The sequence below is a fragment of the Ambystoma mexicanum genome, chromosome 7p (genome assembly GCF_040938575.1).
Source record: "Ambystoma mexicanum isolate Mex_15411 chromosome 7p, UKY_AmexF1_1, whole genome shotgun sequence".
NCBI classification, from domain to species: Eukaryota; Metazoa; Chordata; class Amphibia; order Caudata; family Ambystomatidae; genus Ambystoma; species Ambystoma mexicanum.
The window spans coordinates 192,853,090-192,877,651 of NC_090939.1; positions in this window are offsets into that span (position 1 = coordinate 192,853,090).

Below are 24,562 nucleotides of genomic sequence, written 5' to 3' on the forward strand. Positions count from 1 at the left end.
CATGCAGAACTTAATGTTAATGGCTGTACATTCCAACCTATTCCTTTCCCAGCATGCTACAGTAAATGGGCACATACCCAGAAATTTGTTTTCTTTAGATTTGCATGTGTCATATTCATGATCAATAACAACGTATTGTTTCCATAACCTTCCCTGTGTCTTTCTTCCATTGGGGACAAGGTATAAGTAATCACCTGAACCGGGCTTTCAGTAGTGGATATATTAACTATTGCTAAAAACATTCCTAATGGGTGTACGGATTCCACATACCATAATACTAGGGCTGTCGCTATTCGTGCTACCACACTCATAAAGCACATAATTATTGTCAGTGCCAGCATACAATTCTTTTTACCATGCATTTTTCTTAAGCTTACAGTCTTTACAATTAACTCATTCTCAGCAGTGGTGCAAGAGGAGGCTGAAACCGGTCCCGACATGTTTCTCATTGTCCTTCTTCTTCCTTATTTAGCGTTCGTCGTGGATATCTCTCTTCGATGCACTTGCTCTGATGTCAATAAGTTCAACGGAATTGTCACAGTTCAGTTCTGCCAGTCCTTTATAGCCTGGATTTGCTTATTTGTTTTTAGGCAAGATCACTTGTACTTTCTCATACTGCTCAGAGGACTTTTGATCAGTTATCTATTGCCTTAGTACCATGTGCACCCAGCTTGTCTGCTCTGGTTCCAGACACATGTACTTTTTATGATCGCACCGAGGAGCCGCGAGTCTTGAATTGTCCGACCTTCACAATTCTCACGCTTCTCTCCTCTACACCTCTAGTTCCTTCTCCGTCCATGAGCAGAACCAGAGGTTGACATACACACCAAATAACTGTGGATCACTCTGTCTTTCGAGGCTGCAAATCATATCGCCTCACTCCGGGTATTGTGTGATCCGTGAACAGTGCCGGTGCACTTCCAGATCCAGGCTCAAAGTCACCCTGTGGCGTTACTGCAGGTGCTGGTGTGTGCCGCGCCAGTGATGCAGATTCGGTCTCTGGCGTGCTGGCAAGTGCTGGTGGGCGCCAAAGGGGTATACGTTTAGTGTCTCCCGGTATTTGCAATGAAGATTTTGTGTCAGCCAACAGTGATGTAGATTCTGCTGGGCAACGTTGGGGCACTCTTTGCCTTTGCCCCTTTTTGCCAATCGTCTCAGGCTTTGTTTCGAGTTTCACTTCTCGCTCGGGCAGATTTGGTGGCAGCTTACTGGCAACAGTTTCTTTCGTTTCTGGGACCGCTGTCTCTTTCCAGTCGTCTGGGTCAGGCAAGTCTTTCAGTGAAGTTGGAATCTTTTTGGCATGGGTGGCATGGATCCACGACTTCCGTCCATCCACCCGTATCGCCGTCTGCGTTGTCAAGAGTACTTGATAGGGGCCGCGCCACCTGAGTGCTAACAATGACTTTCTTTCAAAAAAGTTTAGCAGCACCCATTCGCCTGGCTCCAGCGCATGCCCTGGACCGCTGTATCTTACTGGAAAAGCCTCCTGCACTTGCTGATGAATCAAATGCAATTTCTGCATTAAAAGGCCACAATAAGTACTAAGCACAGGATGTTCTACCTCCCTAAATCGTTTTGGCTGAGGTGCGCACCAAACATTTGCCGGCCACCCCATTACGATTTCGTATGAGGAGAGCCCAGTTCTAGCCTGTACAAACGTATGTATGCATAATAACGCTATTGGTAATGCATCCACCCAACTCAACTTGCTTCCTGCACACATCTTGCTTATTTTGTACTTGAGGATCCCGTTGTGCCTCTCCACAATTCCGGCCGAACTCGGATGTCTTGAACTATGAAATCTCTTATAAATCTGAAGACCCGCACATATCTGTAACACCACTGTGCCCACGAAATGTGGACCATTATCTGACCATAGGACACGGGGCAGGCCAAAACGGGAAAAGTATTCTTTAAGCATTACTTTTGCCGTGCTCATTGCTGTGCAGTCTTTTAAGGGATATGCCTCCACCCACTTGCTGAATGCACAAATCACCACTAAGACATATTTCAAGTTTTGGCATCCCTCCACCTCTATAAAATCAAAATGGATTACCTCAAAAGGCATAGAGGGCGGGCCAAAACTGCCTACCGGAGTCACTGTTCCCTTTCCTACATTGTGTTGTAAACATGTGATACAGTTCTGCACCAACCTCTCTGCATTCTTCTTTATGTTTACATTCTGCCATACTGTGGATAGGTGCTGTATTATCTTTTTCGCACAGATGTGAGTAGGGCTGTGGGCCATTTTGACCATTGCAGTCACATAAGAATTTGGCAACATCCAGTTTTAGTTCCCTTGTCCACCCAACAACCCTCCAGATCTAACTCAGCAGAGCCCTCTGCCCACCCTTGTATTTCATCGGCCGTGGCTTCGGCCTGCATTTCTTTGACAGTGGCAATTCCATTTTCTATCATACAGGGTACTTCCTTAGTCTGGACTGTCATCATTTTAGTATTCAAATCAGTGGCAGTTTGTTTCGCAATTCTGTCTGCAAACGCGTTTCCATCTCCTACTTTGCATGTCACCTTCTTGTGTGCCTCGCATTTCACTAATTCTAGGCGTTTTGGAAACGTGAGTGCAGACAGCAATCGTACAATCAAAGGGCCATGTTGAATTCTGGCACCATGTGATGTCAAAAAACCTCTCTCAGCCCAGAGTCGACCAAAGTTATGAACCACCCCCGAAAGCATACTAACTATCAGTATATATATTCACATTCAAATTTTCAGAAATCTCGCAGGCTCTGGTCAATGCTATTATCTCTGCGACTTGTGTCGAGTTATAGGAGATTCTTTTGCTTTCTACAATGCTCTATAGGGTAGTGATAGCGTAGGCAGCAGTTGTGCCATCAGGTAATTTAAAACAAGAGCCGTCACAAAATAACTCTCAATCTGGCTCTTTCTGTGGGGTATCACTTAAATTAACTCTCCCCTTTGTTTCTTCCTCAGTGACCATTAAGCAATCATGGGGGGGTGATTCGTTGTCACCAATTTCTTTTATGGGCAGTGGCATTAATTCTGCAGATTTCAAAGCGCTACACCTCATAATTTGGATATGCGGCGTGAACAAGATAATCTCATATCCTGTCAATCTAGCAGAGGTGAGGTGTTGTGTCTGTGTCCTATTTAATATAACATCTATGGCATGTGGCACCATCAGAATTAAAGTATGCCCCAATACCATCCCTTCCGTTTGTTTCACCGATGCAGCAGCCACCACGACAGATCGCAAACATTGTGGTAGTGCGCGCGCTACAGGTTCCAGCGCAGAAGAAAAATAGCCGCACAGCCTATTTCTTCCACCTTGTTCCTGTGTCAAAACCGCCAATGCACATCCTTCACTTTCACACACAAACAGTCTAAAAACCTTTTCATAATTTGGTGTGCCCAAACTGGAGCAGAACATAATGCAGTTTTCAATTGATCAAACGCTCTCTGACATTCCTCATCCCACTGTAAAGGCATAACCGCATCCTTCTTAGTCAAATTCACCATTGGTTTCACAATTAACGCAAAATTACTGATCCATTGTCGGCAATATGAAGCCATGCCTATTATGGCTCTGACTCCTTTCCGTGTCTTTGGAATAGGCATACAAGAAATACTTTCTATTCGTTCTGGCGTTAGCCTTCTCCCCTCTTTCGAAAGTAGGTAGCCCAAATAAGCTACCTCCTTTCGATTATATTGAAACTTCTTCAAACTAGCTTTATGGCCATGTGCCGCTAGGTGTGACAGTAGTAATACAGTGCTTTCTTTACAAATCTCCTCTGTGTCAGCAGCTAACAATAGATCGTCTATGTATTGCAAGAGTACGCAACCCACTGGTAATTCTAGCATGTCTAGCTGCTCTTTCAATGCCCTACTGTAAATACTCTGACTTTCCGTGTAACCTTGCGGATTCCGCGTGAATGTAAATGACCGTCCTCCTAATGTGAACCCGCACAAATATCTGCTGTCCTTGTCCATCGGAATGCTAAAGAACGCATTTTTTAGATAAACTACACTAAAGTATTCTGCAGAGACAGGTATCATTGTCAATATTGTAGTGACATCTGGCACTAAAGGAAATTGTGGATCTACTACTTTGTTTAGCGCGCGCAAATCAATTATGAAACGGTATGGTACTTCATTGCCTCCTTTTTTATAAACTGGAAGAATTGGGCTGTTGCATGTACTGTCTGTAATTTCTTCAATCACCCCTAATTTCACCAAATCTGTAACAATACTCTTCAATCCTTTTAAATCGTTAGGAACACCTCGTCTGCCGTGCAATGTATAACAGCACCTAATTTTTTCAACAAATGTAATCCCAACAGGTTCTCCCCACAATTTTCTGTTAAAAGGAAAGGACAATGTTCAGTGAACGGTCCTATAGTAACTGGGACTGGTTAGGACACTGGGTTTATGACTGGTGTACCTGCGAACCCTACGGAAACATTCTTTTGCCCTGACAGTGGTATATTCGGAACCAAGTGATGGTCTATTGAACACTTTTGCGCTCCTGTATCTACAAGGAAGCGGTGCTCCTCATTCCCGACTCTACGTAGGGTCCTCTCTGATTCACGGGAATAGACACTGGTTCCGACCCCTGTCCTGGGCTGTCCTATTGGGGAAATAACACATTGTCTGATGTGTAATCATTACTAGTACTGTAATACGTGTTTGGCTGTGTATCAAAAACGTTCCCACTCTTCCCTCTATTTCCCCCACTCTGGTTTCCATACTGTTGGTTTTGCTGTCCCTGACTCTGGTTAGGGGCACTTTGGTTTTGGGCTTGGTTTTGATTACCTCCATTATTGTGGTGCTGCTGCATACTATTCCTATTTGGACCATTCGCTCCTTGGTGCCCTTTGTGCTATCTCCTCTGACCACACCCATTTCTATTCTGCAGATGTGGACATTGCGCTCGCCAGTGTCCTTCGTCCTTACAATACGCACACTGATTTGGTCCCACTGGTCCCCCATGCATATTCAAATTACTCCTTCCTTGTACATTCCCTCTCCCTCTATTATGTCCTGCTACTTGCTGCAGTAGCACCCGTGTTTTCAGATTTACCCTATCCTTCTCCTCTTTTTATTTCTCCACAGTCACTCTGTTCTCATAATATTGGGCCATGTGTAATACTTCGCCCAGCGTTTTTGCTTGCCATGCACTTTCTGATGTCATTATTAGGTTCTGGATAGGAAGTTTTAACCCCCTCACATATTTGTCAACAAATAACATCTTTCCCGCTTCTGAGCTCACATCCTGCCCACTGAAGTCTGTAAATACTTCTTCAAACCTATTAAAATAATCTGTAGCTAACTCATCCTTGCCTTGTACACATGCAGTCAATTTGTCCCATTGAATTCTTTTCTCTGGGACAATTTCTTTTAATTTCTGTACAATGCGTGCTGGTAATGCTACCAGGTTCAGTCCCGGTGTTCCTCCAACCGCTTCATTCCTGTCTTCTATTATCAAGTTCGCCCATGTGGTGCCAAAGGTCGTTGTGTCATCCACCTTTCTTATTTGCTTCCATATGTCTGTTGGCAGGATCACTGGGAACATTAGGTCTATGCCACCCATGCTAAGCACGGATGATTGTAGGCAGGACACTACTTCCTTGTAAAACCCTGCAGGATTCTTTCTTGTATCCGAAATCGTCTGCTTTATGTTGTTCACCTCCTGTCTGGAAAAGGGGACATGCACATATTGGGCGGTAAAATGGGCTGGTGTTACCTGTGCCGATACGTTGCCCGTTGCATGAACCTCTACTTTGGGCACAAAGGTAGGTGGGACCTCTCTCATAGTAAATGCCCCACTTACTGTCCCTCCCCCTTCTCTCATGTGCAACAATATTCCCAAATCAAGCCATAAGGCTGTTTCTCCTGTCTCTCGCTCTAGTGCTCTCTTATATACTGCCATTATTTCGGGTGGGCTGGCCTTGTTGTTTTTTATATCTTTGTCTAGTAAATGTTCAGCCATCGACTGCAGTGCTTTTCTTTTCATGGGCATGAAATATTCATCAAATATCTCATGTATCTCCATTGTGGGGATGCTGGGATCTGACATCCATCTAAACGCTTCTCGTATACATACTTTTAACTTGTCGCCCCTCTGTACTGACGACATTGAATGTCGTTGTATATACGGCTCTACAGTTTCCTTCCTATGTCTCCCGATAGCCTTACCCCTGTACCCAGGTGCAGTAAACATTTCGGCATAATCATTATCTAATTCATTTTTAAGTTCAAAAAGTCCACATACATGTTCTCTCACTTCTTCGTCCCTCTCTCTTCCGTTCTTTGCTGATCGCACTGCGAGTTACCCTCGTGCATCTACTTTGTTCAGTCCCGCCTCTCGCCCCCGTGGTTTCAATTTCACCCCCGGGAGCGACGGACGGTACCGAGTCTGTATCTAAGGTGGGAGGTGCGGATGGGACAACAGAAGTGGGGAGTGTCTGCTGTGGTCCTGGTTGGCTAACAGGAAGTGTTACGTGCGCGGTCTGTGGCTGTGGGAGGGCTTGAGCTACAGGAGGGAGAGTTTGAGCTCTGGGCGGGGTTTGGGCAATAGTTTCTGACGTGTTTGGCCTCGCTTCTGATCTTGGGCCTTGTTTTGTATGGATCAATATGTTTTCTATCAATTAATCTGCTATGTGTAATTCTCGTTGTGGGTATATTTTTTCTTTATTCAACTGGTCATGTCTACCTGACCTCCTTAGACTCTCAGTCCACTCCTCCTCTTCCTTTTCTTCCGCTACTTCACCTTTCGATTTATTCCTGCGCGCAAGCTTCGCTCTACTTCTAAATCGGAGCGTTGCTTCCCTTCTCCAGTCCGTAGCGATATCAAATGCTGCAGGACACGCTTTCTTTCTTATCAACACCCTTTCCAAGTTATCTATTCTCGCTATCTCAAAACTACCAATAATCGGCCACTGATGATCTTGTTGCTTTCTGGTTTGCCTATGCCAAGTCTCACAGAATATTATTGCACCCACTCCATACTTCACATACATCTCATATGCTGGCGTTCCCCCAGGGGGTGCAATTTGACCATCTTCCAAAGATTGTCTACCACAGCGGAAAAACCCTGCTAGGGTGGACAATACCCCAGGCATGTTTCAACCTTCCCCCTGGTTAATCAACCTTACCCAGGGCGTTTGATTTTGCAAAGTCAACTCTCAACCAATATCAGGATTACTTTGAATCGGGGAATGACTCACCTGATAAATCAATTTGTCCTTCCGGACACAAGTCATCTGTATACTGACGCAACCAATGACGTTGTGTCTACGTTTCTTGGCTTATGCCTCGTTTTGGGACCCTCGCCTCCTTGTTCTCTAGCCAGGTAGATCTGTAAAGGAATCTCTCATCACTTCTACAGGGTGCCCCGAACACCTCTTGATTCTGGCTCGATCGTCCCGTCCTCGCTGTTCTCCCCCTTGACTGAATTGCAACGTATGCGATGGAACAAGTGGGGAGGGTCCCTATTTGGGCGCCATCTTGAAAGGGGCCCCTAGGGGTCCCTTACGTCTATGGAAACAAGGCAAGTCACCATACACGATAGATACGCCAGACATGAGGTTGTATTCCCAAAGCTAGGGTTTATTGCAAAGCAAATAGTCTCAGTTGGCCAACTCAGTCTCACGCCCCGCAACGTGTATCTCTAGACCTCGAGGGACGCAAGAGAGTGAATTACGTACATCAGGTACATATATACAAAATGCATATTATGCATGTTCAAGTCCCCCCCCTCCTTTATTGGGTTTCTTTGAAGTCGGTGTGATGATGGACACTTCCGACAATTATGACACCTTCAAATATCTATTCTAGTAACAATATGCAATTTGCAAGTGCGGAGACATCTTTTAGTTGTTGAACAGAACACAGTGCTTCTGTTCTTAGAAGCGAGCTACATACGGGGGAAGAGTCACATTCCAGACCTTGCTATCTATGAGGTGCTATTCGTGTCCTGGGAGCCGACACTCTCTACAGGGCTCAGAAAAGGGGGGCCATAAGAAGAGCATAATCCAAGCTTTTAGCTGCTTTATTCTAACATATTCTACCATATAACGAGACTGGCTGGAAGCTGTGAAATGATTAAATGCCCTGCAGCTCTGCTTCAAGGCTACATTTGTGAGGGAGCTGGGCATTCCTTCCTGGCACTGCCTACGTTGTGTTTCAACAAACTCTTGTTAGCCTCGCGGCCCTGCGGCCTTGTCCTTTCATGTTCAGTCAACAATGTTTAACAGTCGAGCAGTGTAAGCAGAAAATGTGCTGCGAAGCAATAAGAACAGAAAGCAATGACCAATTGTTAGAACACAAAATGGCGATCCTTGTTACATCAAAATGGTTGTTCATTGGTAAACTCGGAAACCTATATGTCTATCATATCGTGCATGAGACGGTTGGCCCACGGCCACCAAAATACGTTTGCCGTCAATCATGAGAGGTATCCATTTTTCTAGACTGACATTCCAGTCACATAGGATGATATTATGCTCCACCCGCAATGCTGCAGAATTAAGTTCAGTTTACTACTGTTCCACTAATGACGTTCAACATCTTTATGACCGCACCTCTTAGATGTCCTGATCATCAACTTTTCATCATCTGGTTCATTCGGTGAAACTCTTTCATCCTGGCACTCTTGCTTTTCCATAGAAATTATCTCTTTAGGCATTCCAGTTGCTTTGTCTTCACCTCCATACTTTGGTTTGGAGGCTTTACTTGGGCTTCATCCCGTGGACTCCAGGGCTCCATCATCTCTCGCGTCTTCCGGTCCTGTGACCTCCGACCCCAACCAAATGTCAGTTAGTTATCTAAATTAAATAGAAAAGGGACAGATTAAGTACATAGTACAATACCAATTTCACCCTTTCAACCACTTCGCAAAAAATAAAATGTAGTTCAAAACATTCTGATTGACCCTTCCGATATCTGCATCTAAGCACATGTTAGAGAGCAAACAATAATATACATATGACATCATTATAAATCAAGACATTTTTTTTGGAACATTTCAGCATTATACCATAGTAAGTCAACCTGATTCAGCACCTTCTATCAATTTTTTATTACCGCACCTTTCTCAAATGTGGTATTTTCATCTGCATTTATCTCCACATAAACATTATATCTTTTTTTATGTGGTGGTACACTATGAACATAGTCAATGTGTCTTTCTCTCCATGTACTCAGGGCACTTAAGCTGTCTCTACTTGCTGAAGCCTCCTGATTTCATTTTTGGGGTGACAGGGTTTAATTTGGTTAATATGACCACATTGTTCTGTCACCATTTCACCCTCTGTCTTTAATATCTTGTAAACTACTGGGGACACCTTATCCATTATCTGAAATGGCCCTTGGCAGGCCGCAAGAAATTTAGAATTTTTATGTTTACCTTTTCCAAAATGAAATTTATATACCTGATCCCCTACATTATACTCTTTCACAGACGTCTTTTCATCATAATATGACTTTGCACTGTCAGCAGCTCTTTCCAAATTTCGCTGCACAAATGCAAATGCATGTTGTAAATGCTTCCACATATTCGTGAACTGTAGATGCACTCACAAGTGTCTGCTCATGTGTCCTGTATAACAAATGTTGTGGCAGGTTTATAGTGATAATATCAAAAAAATAATGCCGGAAAACAAAAATGTTGAAAAAAAAAAGTCAAATGTAAATATGTCAAAATTACATAAATACAATAGAAAAAGTCACTTATTCAAGAAAAAAATGTTAAAAAAAATCGAAAATGCAATGCTAAAATACCAAAGTAAAATGTCAGAAACAGTAACGTTGTTATGGGAGAGGGTCTCCCCCAACACCCCCAAACCCCCCCACGGAACCGTCTCGCCGTCCATCAAAAAAGGGATAGATATAACACATTATGAATGACGAAAAATACACAAACGGACGATTAGTAAGGGTTAAACGAATTAATGAAACCAAAGAGTAAAGAACCTTACATAAACGCTGAGGAACAGATGACGGTTGTGACAAACCGTCATTACCTGACAAAACCTGAGGTCAGAGCAGACTAAAGGACGTACACTGCAACTCCTTCATGCAAATACAGGTAATATTACCATACTAAATATAAAACTATATAGGCAATTCGAAAAGTGAACAATACGTAATGTGTGACAGTAATAGTGAAATGTTTTTTTTTTGTTATTTTAGATCTAAAATGACAGAGAACGTGGAGTATGTAACTTTGCAGAAGGGAGGACAACAGCTTATTCACGATGGATACGTTTATAATAAAGAATCCCACAAAAATGAAAGAACATATTGGAAGTGCACAGAATATGCTAAAACAAAGTGTACAGGAAGAGTAATAACGGAGACTTCCATTGTAAAATTAAAAGGGGAACACAACCATCTTCCTGACAGAACCAGTATAATAATTTAAAAAACTCTAAATTAACTGATGAGAAAAGCAGTAGAAAACCCTACTGAGGCCAGCGGGTCTGTAATTGCTAGAACCTGTAACACAATGCCGTTGCACGTCTCGGCACAAATGCCTGCAGAAAAACACATGCAACGTACAATAAACAGGACAAAACAACAGAAAGAAAATCTTCCGCCAGCACCAAGAAATTACAACGATATAAACATCCCTGATATATTTAACAGAAAAAGGTGAACATTTTAGTCACGCAACATTAGAAATAAAGGATGAAATAATGTTTATATTTTCAACAGACAGCAAATTAAAACAACTTGGTGAGTGTGAAATGTGGCAAAGTGAATTTCAAAACATGCCCCCAGCCTTTCCAACAGTTTTTTACTATACGTGGATCAGTAAATAGCCATCTAATACCCCTAATCTACGCCTCGATGCCCAAAAAAACAGAAGATATCTACAAAATAGTATTTAAAAAAATTCAAGACGCCATACCAGACACAAAACCTGCTAATATCATAATGGACTTTGAAATGGCTCAAATTAAAGCATTCTCATCAGTATATAAAGACACAAATATACAGGGATGTATTTTCCATTTCACACAGGCCATTTGGAGGAAACTACAGAAACTAGGACTCTACACGAAATACATCAAGGGCAGTACATATCAACACAATGTAAAAAACTATTTGCATTGGCATTTGTAAAGGAAGAAAGCGTTATAACATTTTACGAACATTCATTTAATCGACAGTGAATATTTCAAAAATAATGAAGAACAGAATTCGGACTTAATGGACTATTTGGAAAGCACTTGGTTGGGACAGTTGACACGAAATGGCACTAGACAAAGGCCTAAATATAATATACAATGGTGGAATTGCTACAATGCCGTAATGGAAAGGAGGCCAAAAACAAACAATATGTTGGAAGGATGGCACAACAGGATTAACAAGAACTTTAACACTAAAAACCCAAATCTGTGGCACTTTTTAAAGGACTTAATATCTGAACAATCACATCAAGAATTTAGACTATCTCAGAGCATTTCACTTGCAAACACCCATTTAAAAATAAGACAAACACAACTACCTGGACTCAATTGCATATAATTTAAAATGTTAGAAAACTCACAGTTTGAAGAGTCCACGATCCAGCATAGCAAATCCAAAGTAACCAATAACGCCAATAAAACATGTCCAACGATTCCGAAATCCATATCCCAATCCAAGGAAAAAAAGTGAAATCCACCAAAGAAAAAGTCGAAATCCGTAATCAAAGTAAAAGCCAGCCAAGAAAAAAAACAAAAAAATCATATCCCATCAGGTGCAGGAAATCCACGAAAAAACACATCCAAAAAAACAAAATCCAAGAACCCCAAATGCGGAGACCTGATTCCAATCCACGATCCAAAGAAAACATCCATATGATAAAAAAAAATCCATCAGGTCCAGGAAATCCTCGAAAACAACATCCAAAAAGACAAAATCCAAGAACACGCAGCGCGGAGACCAGACAGGAATGAAAGCGAATAAGAACTGGACTTTAAAAATGGCGCCTACGTCAATGTAACGCTAACGCAACGTTACGTCAAGAACTTTAAGAAATAACAACAAAATCTACATTACAATTTGTAATACAATAGCACCATCTAGCGGTGAAAATAGATACTATTTATTCCAAGTTGGAAGTTACCAATACAAATGTAATTATTTAAAAAAATATTTATCTTTTAATAAAATATTTATTGCAGTAAAAATATTATTATTTAATAAAATATTTATTAAAACAAAGTTAAATTTAATAAAGTACTTATAAATTAACTATACACCAATGTTACTGTTTAATAGATTATAGAATATATTATAACACTTACCTTGTAAGTAGAATTATTTCGAAAAAATTTGATTTATTGTTTATTCGACATTAATATTTTCGAAATAATATTTTTGACATTTTGACTTTCAAAATATTTACATTCGAAAATATAACTGCACACCGTTGTGGCAGTACCATTTTCCTTCCTGTTAACACCTCATGAGCACTGATACCTGTCACTTTAGCAGGAGTCGATCTAATTTCCATTAATACCAGTGGAAACCGTAAGTCCCAACTGGAACCTACTTCCGCTACAAACTTCTTTAATATCTACAAAACAGACCCGTTGCAACGTCCAATATTTCCAGAAGAGGTGGGCTGGTATGCAATATGCAGTTTCCTTTTCACCCCTAATATCTGTCTCACCTTACTCATTAAGGTGCTTGTGAAATGACTTCCTCTGTCTGACTCTATTCTTTGTAGTAATCCAAATCTTGAAAATATATGATTTACCAGTAATGTAGCTGCTGTTTGTGCACTACAATCTGGTGCAGGGATACTCTCTACCCATTTCGACATAGATAACAGTTTCCCCTACTCAACCTCTTTACAGGTCCTACATAGTCAATTTGCAAATCTGACCATCGAAGGTGTAAGCCTCTTTTCATCAGTGGAGCTCTTTGCATTGGTGAAGCGGGTTTAAATTGGGCACATACCAGGCACCCTCTGGTATATAATTCCACATCTTGGGACATGTGTGGCCAGTAAGCATAATCTTTCAGTATCTCTAAAGTATTTTGTGAACCTCTGTGTCCTGCAGTTATTGAATCATGTGCATGGTGTAGCATTAGCCCTCTGAATGAAAGGGGTACCACCCACTGTATCTGTCCTGTTATGGATTCCCTGATCATAAGTACATCCTGTAGTCTAATCCGTTTTTTATTCTTTAATAACACCCTCAACTCTTCTTTCCCTGTACAATCATTTTCAGTTAAAGAATTTTGTTCGGGGTCCATCAAATGATTATAATAGTTCTCCAATATTGGATCATCTTTTTGCGCCTTAATCAAATCTTGATATGGTGTATCATAACTCCATTGCACTACTGGTTGTTCTACCTCTTTTGGAGCTTTAGAGCGTGTAACTGCATCTATTTGTATTTTACCAATTAAGTGTTCAATGGGTAACAACTCTCCCATAACTGCCCCAATCTTGGCTAAATGATCTGCTTTCTCATTTCCCTCCTTATCTTCTCCTGGAGTTTTCAAATGTCCACACATTTTCCTCCAGTATACTGTTAAATCATTCTCTGACACTAATTTGTCTATAGCTTGTATCATTTTCCCATGCTTGAGGGACTTTTTATTATATGTGATCATGCCTCTTGCTTTCCAGCCAGGCAAATATTCTACAAAGCTATTTCGTGCATAATCAGAATCAGTCAACAGGACAATTTCACTGAATTTGTTATGAACTGCAGTGGTAATTGCTTTATAAATGGCTGCTAACTCTGTTACCTGGCTACTCCTAGCCCCAATTCTCATTCCTACACTAGGAATGTCCTCACATTTCAACTAGACATTTCCTATCCCTGATACCAACTGTTCATTGCTGTCATTTTCAATGTGAAAGGCACATCCATCAACATATACAGTTGGTACATTTTTGCATATATTTTCATCAAAAGCTTTGTGTGGTGACTGTTCAAACTCCTGCAAACTACATTCCACCTCTACTTCATCTGATCCACATTCAGCTGCACAGTCATGTAAATCTGCTAATCCTTGAGCAACTGGGCTCTTTTTATTCTGGCCATACCTCCCTTCTACAGGAAAGCCTTGCAATGCCAATGTCCATGAAGTAAGTCTGGATTATGCTAGATTGCCTGACCTAATTATTTTACTCTGCAAAAACTGCAATCGTTGAAGATTTGTCTCAATGATTACCTTTTTCCCTTGATCAATGGGATGAAAATGTTGCAATACCCACCCAATGGTCAGAAAAGCCTCTTCACATTCACTAAATTTAATATCAACCTGAGAAAATGCCTTACTCGCATAAGCAATAGTTTTGTGGTTCAAATCATGTTTTTGAGATAACACTGCTGACATGCAATGTTCAGTGAAACCTATATCTATAAAGAAATCTCTGTTTTTTATGGGATACGCTAAGCATGGTGCCTTTATGAGACATTCCTTCAATTTAGCAACTGCCTCAGATTTCTGCTTTTCCCATTTCCAGGGCGTATTCAGCTTCAATAGTTTAGTCAATGGTTGAGTAATTTCAGCATAATATTCAATAAATTTCCTGTTATATCCCGTCATTCCCAATAAAATTTTGAAACCTTTCACATTTCAAGGATCTTTCAATTTCTGTATAACCTCCACCTTTTTCTTTTGTGGATTTAACCCATGTTTAGTTACTTCATGGCCTAGGAAATTCACCTTTTTCTTGCACCATTGGGCTTTCTGTAACGATACTTTGGTGCCCGCCTTTTGCAATTGGTCAGGTACATGTCTAATTTCATCAAAATGACTTTTCAAGTTTAAATATTTTATCAGGACATCATCTACATAAACTATAGTTCCTCTTTCCGCTGCTTCTGGCATAGCCTTTCTCAAAAAATATGCTTAATTCGCTCCCACTATTGACATACCCAAATGGTGTTCTAGCCCACGCGTATTGCGTTTTGTCAAAGGAAAATGAAAATAAATTCTGACTGTCCTCTGCCAGTGGTACACACCAATATCAAGATATAAGATCTAATGTGGTAAACACCTTTGACCCATGCACTTGAGCAAGGCCTTAATCAATGAATGACAGCGGCCATCTAGACACTGGCACTCTTTTATTTAATTCCCTCAGGTCTGCACACAGACGCCATTGACCATTTGGCTTTAACACACCCAAAATAGGAGTGTTAGAGGTACTATGAATGGGTCTGATAATTCCCCTAGATTCCAAGTTCTTAATTATATCTGTCAATGACTCTAAGCATGCCAGTGGCAATCGATATTGGCGCACAAATACTGGATTTCTACCACACCCCTCTGGTAATGTGGCAACATGTAAATGAGTTAGGCCACAATCATATGCATCTTTGGCAAATACTTCTTTAAATTCCATAAAATATATTTCTCAACTCATTTGTATCCTCTTTGCTATCACATGCATCTGCTAACAGAATCTGCTCCTCTACCATTTTTGAAAATTCTGGGAACTCCTCCAGTGGAGGAACCTCTGTGCTCTCTTCTAACTGTGTGGCTGTCTCTCTCTGGAAAGCTGACACTTTTAAATACTTTGGCACATCAACCTCCATTTCCTTTGTGTCATTTTCATTTAAGTCAAATACTATACAATTCTCCTGATGACAGCACACTGTCTCATTGGAATCATAATGGTATACAGATTGAATTTTGAAGATCCCTTTGGGCTGAGACTCCAGATAGTCTGGCAACACACCCTGCGCATCTACATATCTCTCAGGGATATTTCCAATCACCATGTTATTGAAATGTGCAGTATAATGTGATTTTTGTATGGCCATTCCTAATAAAGAATTCTCTTGTAAATGAATATGCTGACATCCTTTATTATTCACCATAATTTTGACTGACCCCTCCCCAACATCTACCAATGGGGTATATTCATAATCCAGGCCTTGCTGTTTCATGGATTCATTCAAGCACACAAATGCATCAGAATCTTTCATTTGCTGTCCTTTCTTGCACTTTAGTGTTATAGCAACCTGCTTGGTGAATGCAGGGATAGTAACATCCTTCTTCACCGGTAATTCAATCACATATGCGATCAATTGTGCACAACGATAAGCCTTTCTTTTATCTTCAAATTTGGGCACAGGCCCGCCTAGTTGGGACCATATTTTTTGGTTAAGGAAATCTAACACCATGCATATTCTGTGCATGATATCTTTGCCCATATAAAAATAATTTTGTGTTCCACTCACTATCCACACATTGTGGTAGATGTTTTTTTTTTGTCCAATGTCAATCTTTAGCATGCATCTTGCTGCAGTTTGATTTTCAAAATCTGAATTGTCCAAACCAGATATATATATTGGTATTTAATTCTAAATTTCAGGATCTCCTCCCTTTCCATTATTCTCTGCAGTAGTTTCTCATTAATAAAACTCCTTTCCTGTTCAAGCGCCAAAGTGGCTTTTATCATTTTAGAATGGCCATTTATACCAATGTGAATCCATGCATGTGTATTTCAGCAAGGGTGGTGATGTGTTTTTCTGTGTCTGCTTTAGGAATAGAGTTCTGTTTGCATTTCTTGTCTTTTAAATAGAAGCACAATGTGTGTTCATCTATTTCAGTGAGCCATTTCTTCCTAGGATCCAAATAAATCTGCACAGATTGTTTTTCTTTTTTACTTTGCATTTTATCCTGACACATCAAAATGACAGTGACACTTGCCACACAGCTATTCTGTAGGTACCTCCACTGCATCATTCGATTTGGCAACAGCATGGCATTCATTTACACTGCTGTTTTGTGACTTTATTTTCTTAGGCCTTAGTATTTTTTTGGTTAAAGACCACACTACCCCATTTACCCCATCTATGAGAGGAGACAATCTTTTCAGGCAATCTGTCCCCATCAAAAATGGAATTTCACATATGGATGTGATCAATACTTCCTGTTTCATTCTGTGTTTTCCTATCTTTATGTCAACCTCGATGACACCCTCGATAGGCACCTCCTCACCATTAAAGTTATGTACTGGGTCTTCACTCTGACTCACTGTGATCTGATTCTGTGGAGATCTCCCTTCATTGATACTTTTTACCAATTCGTTGGAGATAATTGTGGCCTGTACGCCAGTGTCAATCATTGCAAATGTATTGCATTTCTCTTCCACGGTAATGGTAGCATAATATCTGTCTTCAGCTTCCTCTAACACACACAAAAAGTGTGAATTCTTACTGATTTCAGGATTCACTTTTCTCAGACCTTTCTCACTTTTGGCTAAGCACATCGGTAAATGAAATGACATTGTTCCCTGCTTTCTGTCCATTTCCATTTGAGAAACCTTACTTATCCCCCCATATTCAGAAGTCCTTTGGAGTGTGGCCACTGTTCACCCTTCCATCTGGGGATCATCATTGTTCACACTACAATCCTCCAACTGAATATGCGTATAAACATCGCCTGACAACTTGTCATTTTCTAATTTTGGACTTTTGTAGGTATTTGTCATACCTGACATATCAGGCCGATATCCAAAGTACATAGGGCTAATTTAGCTCTCCCTATTACTAGGATCACGTGACTGAAACATCGGTGCAGAGAGCGGCAACCTCTGTTGATTACCGCTCTGTTCGGGTGTCACATTATTTTTGCCTGGACTTTGAGCGGACTCAAGTGACATTTTAGCTGACCTGATCTCCATTACAGTTGCTGAGGATTCTTGAAATTTTGATCTGGTATCTTTCATTTTATCACTTTCTCTACCCTGACAGTATAGCACTTCATATAGCTTTGTACATTGGTGCACAATCCACTCAAGGGACTTGTCACGATCAAATTTGCAGACTAACTGTGATATAATGTCTTTCTGCAACCCATAAAAATAGGCAGTTTTAAACTCATTGGAATTGGGATCAAAATATACATCAAAGCGAGAAAAAGCTCTTATTAAGTCTTGCAAAAATTGGCGAGGGGACATATTTGGCCCAGCCGTAATCGTGTATGCAACTTTCTTTGCCTCCTGTAATGACTGGAATGGAGAAAAATGACGTCTAATCTCTTTTTCAAACTCTGCCCAGGTCATATTTTGCTGTTCATTTAATCCTCTGATGATACTGGCTGTGGGAGCGTCCAGAGTTAAGTGAAAGTATTGTCTATATTGTTCCTAGGTATATGGAGAGCTTTAAGTATATTGTGCACTGCTTCTAAGTGGTCCTCTATACAGCACTCCCTTCCTTTTTTGAATGGTTTGATCAGACACCAGCACAGCCACTGGAGCACTATCTCCCCGTGTAGAGATGGAATTCACCTCAATTCCATTGAATGTGGTGTCCTGTTGCTTATCCTGGGACTTGAAAGTGCATATTTGCTGTTCCAAATCCTTGCACTTTTTAAGGAGCCGATCTGCCTCCTTGCACAAGTAATAGCAGAAATATTTTAAATATCATGATATGACATATTATGACATAGTGACATATTTGTCTAGTTTGTGTACCTCGCTGTGTTCCACTTTGTAGAATCCCGCCCTTCCTAGTGATTAAGTGCAGCTGCTGTATTTGTAGATATATAGAACTACAAATACCAGCAGACTTGTAGTCCTTCGAAACCGTATTTCTTGACACGTCAGGTGCGTCAGCGCCGGCGCGTCTGAGACGGTTTGTGGAGGTTCGTGGCATGAGTATCTGTGTCTGCCACTTCTTTATTGGTTTTTCATTGCTCACTTTCAAATGTTATATTGGTTCACTGACCATTCATGGCGTCTCGTTGTGACCTTGTCTCCTCAATTGCACGCAATCGGAGAAATAGGCTTTTGCTGATCACTCGGGACAATACTGAACATGGTGTTGTTCACACACCAACTTCTGGATCTCTTGAACACACTTTTAGTCCTTGTGAGCCGTCATCACCAGTGGAATCTAATGTCTAGTTATATTCTATTCCATCTGGTATTAGCACATCAATAGGGACTGGAACGAAATACATGTTACTCAATACTCGCTCTTTAGTCAAGCACTGTCATGAGGTTGCTGACCTCATTGTTCAGAACAAAGTGGATATATGTGCTCTCACCGAAACATGGTTGCACGATACTGCTTTCCATTCCTTACATTTGGCTACTCCCTCTGGCTACTCCTCTTTCCATTCTGATAGACTGGAAAAACGTGGTGGGGGCGTGGCAGTAATTTACAGATCTACTATTAATATACATAAATCCAGGGAACTAGTCTTCGATCAATGTGAAACTCTCTTTCTTAAATTGAGTCTCACCTGAACAGCCTCCCTCAATCTTTTAGTACTCTATAGTTCTCCTACTGATACCCCCCTCTTTGAAGAACAATTGTTGGCTTTTATTGGTAACTTCTGTAAGCCTCATTCACCTACCATCATACTAGGAGATATCAACCTCTGGGCTGATAACCCCCTAGATGTGGCATCCACTTCTCTAGTTGATTCTTTATCCTCACTATCCTTCACTCAGCATATCAAAGTCCCCACCCATACAGGTGGTAACACATTGGACTGGGTAATAGCTAAAAATATCCCCATTAACAATATTAATGTAGATCAATGTATCTGGTCAGATCACTTTTCTGTAAGTTTTCAGACAGATCATAACTATACTAATAGTTCCAATAATCTGCCAATCTCGTCTATCCTCTCAAGGAACATATGCAAAATCACGCAAGACGACTTTTGTACCACGGTTATACCTCTACTACCATCTCTAGACATGTCCATGCCACTTGGTGATTTTGTAGCAAAAATAAGATCTGCTCTTGATACTGCACTGGAAATATTGGCCCCACTCATACCATCCAACAAAAAAAAGGGAATAAAAGCGCCCTATATTCCTTTCTCAGTTGAAATAACTGAGGCTCGCTCGAAAAAACGCCAATTGGAACGACAATGGCACAAACAGCCCTCTGAGTTTAACCTTAATTCTTACAAGCGGGCTCTCTTACATTATAAGTCACTTATCCGCTCCACGAAAGAACTGCACCTCAACTCAAGGGTCTCTAAAGCTAAATCTAGCTCTAAAGAGCTCTTTAGCATCCTCCAGGAGCTTAAAGGTTGCACCTCCACATCACTGTCTCCAGTGGACAGCGCCTGGTGTCAAAATATCCATAATAGTTTCACAAATAAAACCTTAACGCATCAAAACAACATCAGTGCTCAGTTTAAACTATTATCTAAAACCACAATTACGTCGGATAACTTGGACTCTTCCAATGATCCCGCTGTTTTCACTTTTAAATCTGTATCTATAGAAGATGTCATTGATACTGTTTCCAAACTGAAACCAACCTCCTGTAAAGGAGATGTCTTTCCAGCCTCCTTACTCAAAGATCATATCCATACTCTTGCCCCATGGATTACCACTTTTGTGAATAGATCCTTTCAGGAATCTTATGTCCCTGAGAACATAAAGGAAGCATGGGTTACACCTCTACTTAAGAAGGAAAACTTGGACCCTGCAGAGGCGGGTAATTATCGTCCAATTACCAATGTTCCCTTTTTGTTGAAAATATTAGATAAAATCGCATACTGCCAATACCAAATTTTTGTCGAGGAACATGACATACTGGCGTCACAACAATCTGGGTTTCGCCCTAATCATGGGACTGAGACTGCGCTCTTAGATTTAAAATCTTATATTGCCGGTCTTGTTGACAAAGGTCATACAGCCCTGCTGCTTTTATTAGATCTATCGGCCGCATTCGACTTAGTCGATCACCAGCTCTTGGCCGATAGACTAATCACAATTGGTAAATGTTCTCCAGAAGCTTCAGCTTGGTTTAAATCATTTCTGGGCCCACGAAACATGAGGGTAACATAGGATAATGCTCATTCTATAGCATCCCTATTGTTATGCGGTGTCCCACAGGGCTCATGTCTTTCCCCCTTACTTTTTAATATTTACTCACGTCTTAACCATGGGCATTTATTTTGCCAACTATGCGGATGACACGCAGATTGTTGTCCAACTTACTGGTGAGTACTTAAAAGATGCAGAACATATTAATGCTATCTTTGCTGAAATCCAGAAGTGGATGGCATTTAACTCATTAGCCCTTAACAACGCTAAGACTGAGCTGTTGATCTTAGGCACCCAGCAGAGATTAAAGAAACTTGATACAAAGTATGACAACTTCCTGATAGGCCAACACGTCATTGCTGTTTCTAAATCTGTAAAAACTCTAGGGGTCTTTTTTGACCCTCAGTTATCCTTCACCCGTCAGGTCAATCACCTTAAATCTTCCTGCTACTTTTATATCCAGCTCTTATGGCAGATTCATCCGTTTCTGTCTAAAGAAAATCTTGCCTTGATCGCAGCTGCCATTGTAAACTGCAAGCTGGACTATTGTAATAGTCTGATGATTGGTATTTCGCAGGCCAACGTGAAAACCATGCAGATTATTCAAAACAGTGCAGTTCGGGCTGTAATGGGCCTTAAGCGTAATATGCACATTTCCGATGCTAGGCATAGCCTGCATTGGCTGCCAGTTAAACAGCGCCTAGATCATAAAGGTTTATCCATAGTCTTTAAATGTCTGTTCGGTCAAGCACCATCTTATCTTACAGCTAGGCTCAGAAAGAAGCAAGTTACCCATTCTTTGCGCTCTAACAGTAACATTATCTTGGCTCAACCACCATTTGCCCTGAAAAGATTTGGCGGTGTTAGTTTTGATTCTTGGGCTCCGGCTCTATGGAATTCACTCTCTAGCTATTTTGCTAACAGCGACTCCATGGTTACCTTTAAGAAGCAACTAAAGACCTTCTTGTTTGATAAAGGTTAGGACACTCTTAACTTTTCCGACCCTGCACTCTGATATCTGGTTTTCCTTCTGTCATTTCTCTTCATCATGATTGGCCTGTGTGATGACGGGCCTCCCTTGGTCACTGTCTTTTTTGTGCTACTTGTTTGTCATTGTTGTCTATTGTCTGCTCTCTCTCTCTCTTCTGTGAGCGCCCTGAGGCCTTTGGGTTAGTGGCGCAATATAAGAACCTAGATAGATAGATAGATAGATATTTACATATTTACATGAGATCATGATAGCACTGGCAGTGCCACTTGACTCACTCACTGAGGGGCCATCTTACTGATGTCTGAATTGGTATCTTTCAGGGCGACAACAGCTTTGTTGTCGGCCTTCCATACTCTTCATCTCAAAGTGTGCTTCATTATCACACATGACACCATTCCCAGTGAAATCTGTAGTGATATTGGTGATCTTCTGAAGGGAGTGCTGATCAATCAGCTCAGGGCAGCAGTTCCAGAGCCTGACCCCAGACATAAACACCATCTTCTATATGCTATAATCCCTGCTTGTCATGTATTATTGCCGCCAACATTCCATATTGCTCACTGTTGCTCTCTAGGTCCTAATTAACTTGCCATGCTATGATACTGGAAAATGCATTTCTGCTCACTTAAATCTTATTACATTGTGCGCGTCTCATATGATCAGCTGACTGAGGACTTGTGCACCTGAATGCCAGGCCTTACATTGCTATTGAGCTATTCTTTAATGATGTTATATCTAACTAACCCAAGTTGCCCTGCTGCGTCACTCGCCACCAGGACTACGCTGTCTAATGTTAGTGGATTCTGCATTGCCTCATGCTGTAAATATGCTGATACCACCTTTATCGATTGTGCCCACCTATGCCTCACACTGCACATTTATCCTGCCCGGCTTTAACACTGGTCTGCTTCTAAACTTTACTAAATCTAACCGCTCTGACACAGAGCTGCTCTCCATACCCATCCTGTCAAATGTACCTGACTTGACTCATTCCACCTATTTCTTTTTGTTATACTTACCGGTATCCCTGATGTAGCCCTTCGTACCACGTGGTGTGGCTTTTTCAGTGCATGCCCCCATACTTATTTAGCCTGCTATGCTTACCAGTACCACTGATGGAGCCCCTCGTACCATGAGGCATGGCTTTTCCAGTGCGTGCACCCATACCTACTCTGCCTAATATTACTACATGTAACCTACAAGTTCCAGCTTATCTGCTGTAGCCCCTCATACCATGAGGCATGTCTTTTCCAGTGCGGTCACCCATACTTATTTAGCCTACTATGCTTACCAGGATCCCTGATTTAGCTCCTCCTACCCTGAGGCTTGTTTTTTTCCGGTGCATGCACCCATACCTACTCTGCCTAATATTACTACATGTAACCTACAAGTTCCTGTTTATCTGATGCAGCCCCTCATACCATGAGGCATGGCTTTACCTGTGCATGCACCCATACTTATTTAGCCTGCTATGCTTACCAGTATCCCTGATGTAGCACCTCGTACCATGAGACATGGCTTTTCCAGTGTGTGCACCCATACCTACTTTGCCTAATATTACTACATGTAACCTATAAGCTCCTGTTTATCAGATGTTGCCCCCGTACCATGAGACGTGGCTCCACCAGATGCCTTCAAGAACCACTTGTACTATTATGTAACCTGTATACATATGATCTTGCACTTTGAAGAATGACACGTCACACTTACTGTAACTAGCGTCCTGATGCCTGAGGGCGTGGTGCGCTGCTATTAATGCAATAATAAAATAAAATAAATAAAAATAAATAAATAAATATGCGTTTTAGAATACATGTGTACATTTTTTCCAATGCAAAGGTGGTTATGGGTGGCCAACTTCCTACTAGCAATCCATATCGAGTTGGCATGTGGATGGGTGCTGTGAGGTAGCCTGGAGAGTATATGAGTGCAGGAGACTCATTATGTGTCCAGCTAGACCAAATATTGGTCGTGGAGGATAGATGCATTCTTTTGCCAGAGGTGTTGTGCAATGTGTCTTAAGGATAGTGTATGATAGTAGATGCGTGCGGGTGTCAGGCATTGCCATTGACAATCTTCCATAAGAATGGAGTGTGATACATACCCGTGTGTGCTGGCTGGTTTCTTGGTTTCCTAGATCTGGCATGGATTCTGTCCTGGGGTCTGCTGGAGTATATTCTCTCCGTCCCAGAGTATATTGAATGGTGGGTTCACTGCTGCGCCAGCCTACCTGAGAGGAGGTTAAATAGCCCGAACTGTGGCATGGGATCGTCAGGAAGCGGGGTGGAAAGCCAGGTCTTGAGGGCCTACCGGAAGTCAAGGTGATCCTTCATGTGTCATACGATAATTGGAATAGTGTTCCAGTTTTAGGGGGGGTTGAACAGTGAAGGAGGTTCCTCCTATTCATGTCGATTTGAAGGGAAGGATTACAAGGAGCAGTGTAATGCCTGATCACAGGTTGGTAATGGATGCGTTTCTGTTAAAGGTATTCTGGACCTGTCTTGTGGAGGCTATGCTTGAGTGATGCACATGGCTTTGAAAGTGGGCCGCCAACTGACAGAGAGCCAGTGGAGGACACGGAGGGCAGGTGGTGGAAGTGGTAGGTTTCTGGGGGTAGTCTGAGTGTTTAGTGCAATGTCCTCATCCAGGTTATCTGTATGGTGCTGTGTCTGGAGAGTATTGTCACTAATTGGCTTTCATTGCTCCCTGCATTCTCGACTGGTTCCTGTCATAGGTAAGAATTTAACAGACTGTTCAGTAGCTTGGCATGAGTTGGAGTGTTCATGATGTGTTTATCCATCTGTTTTCATGAGGGGATCTGTTAA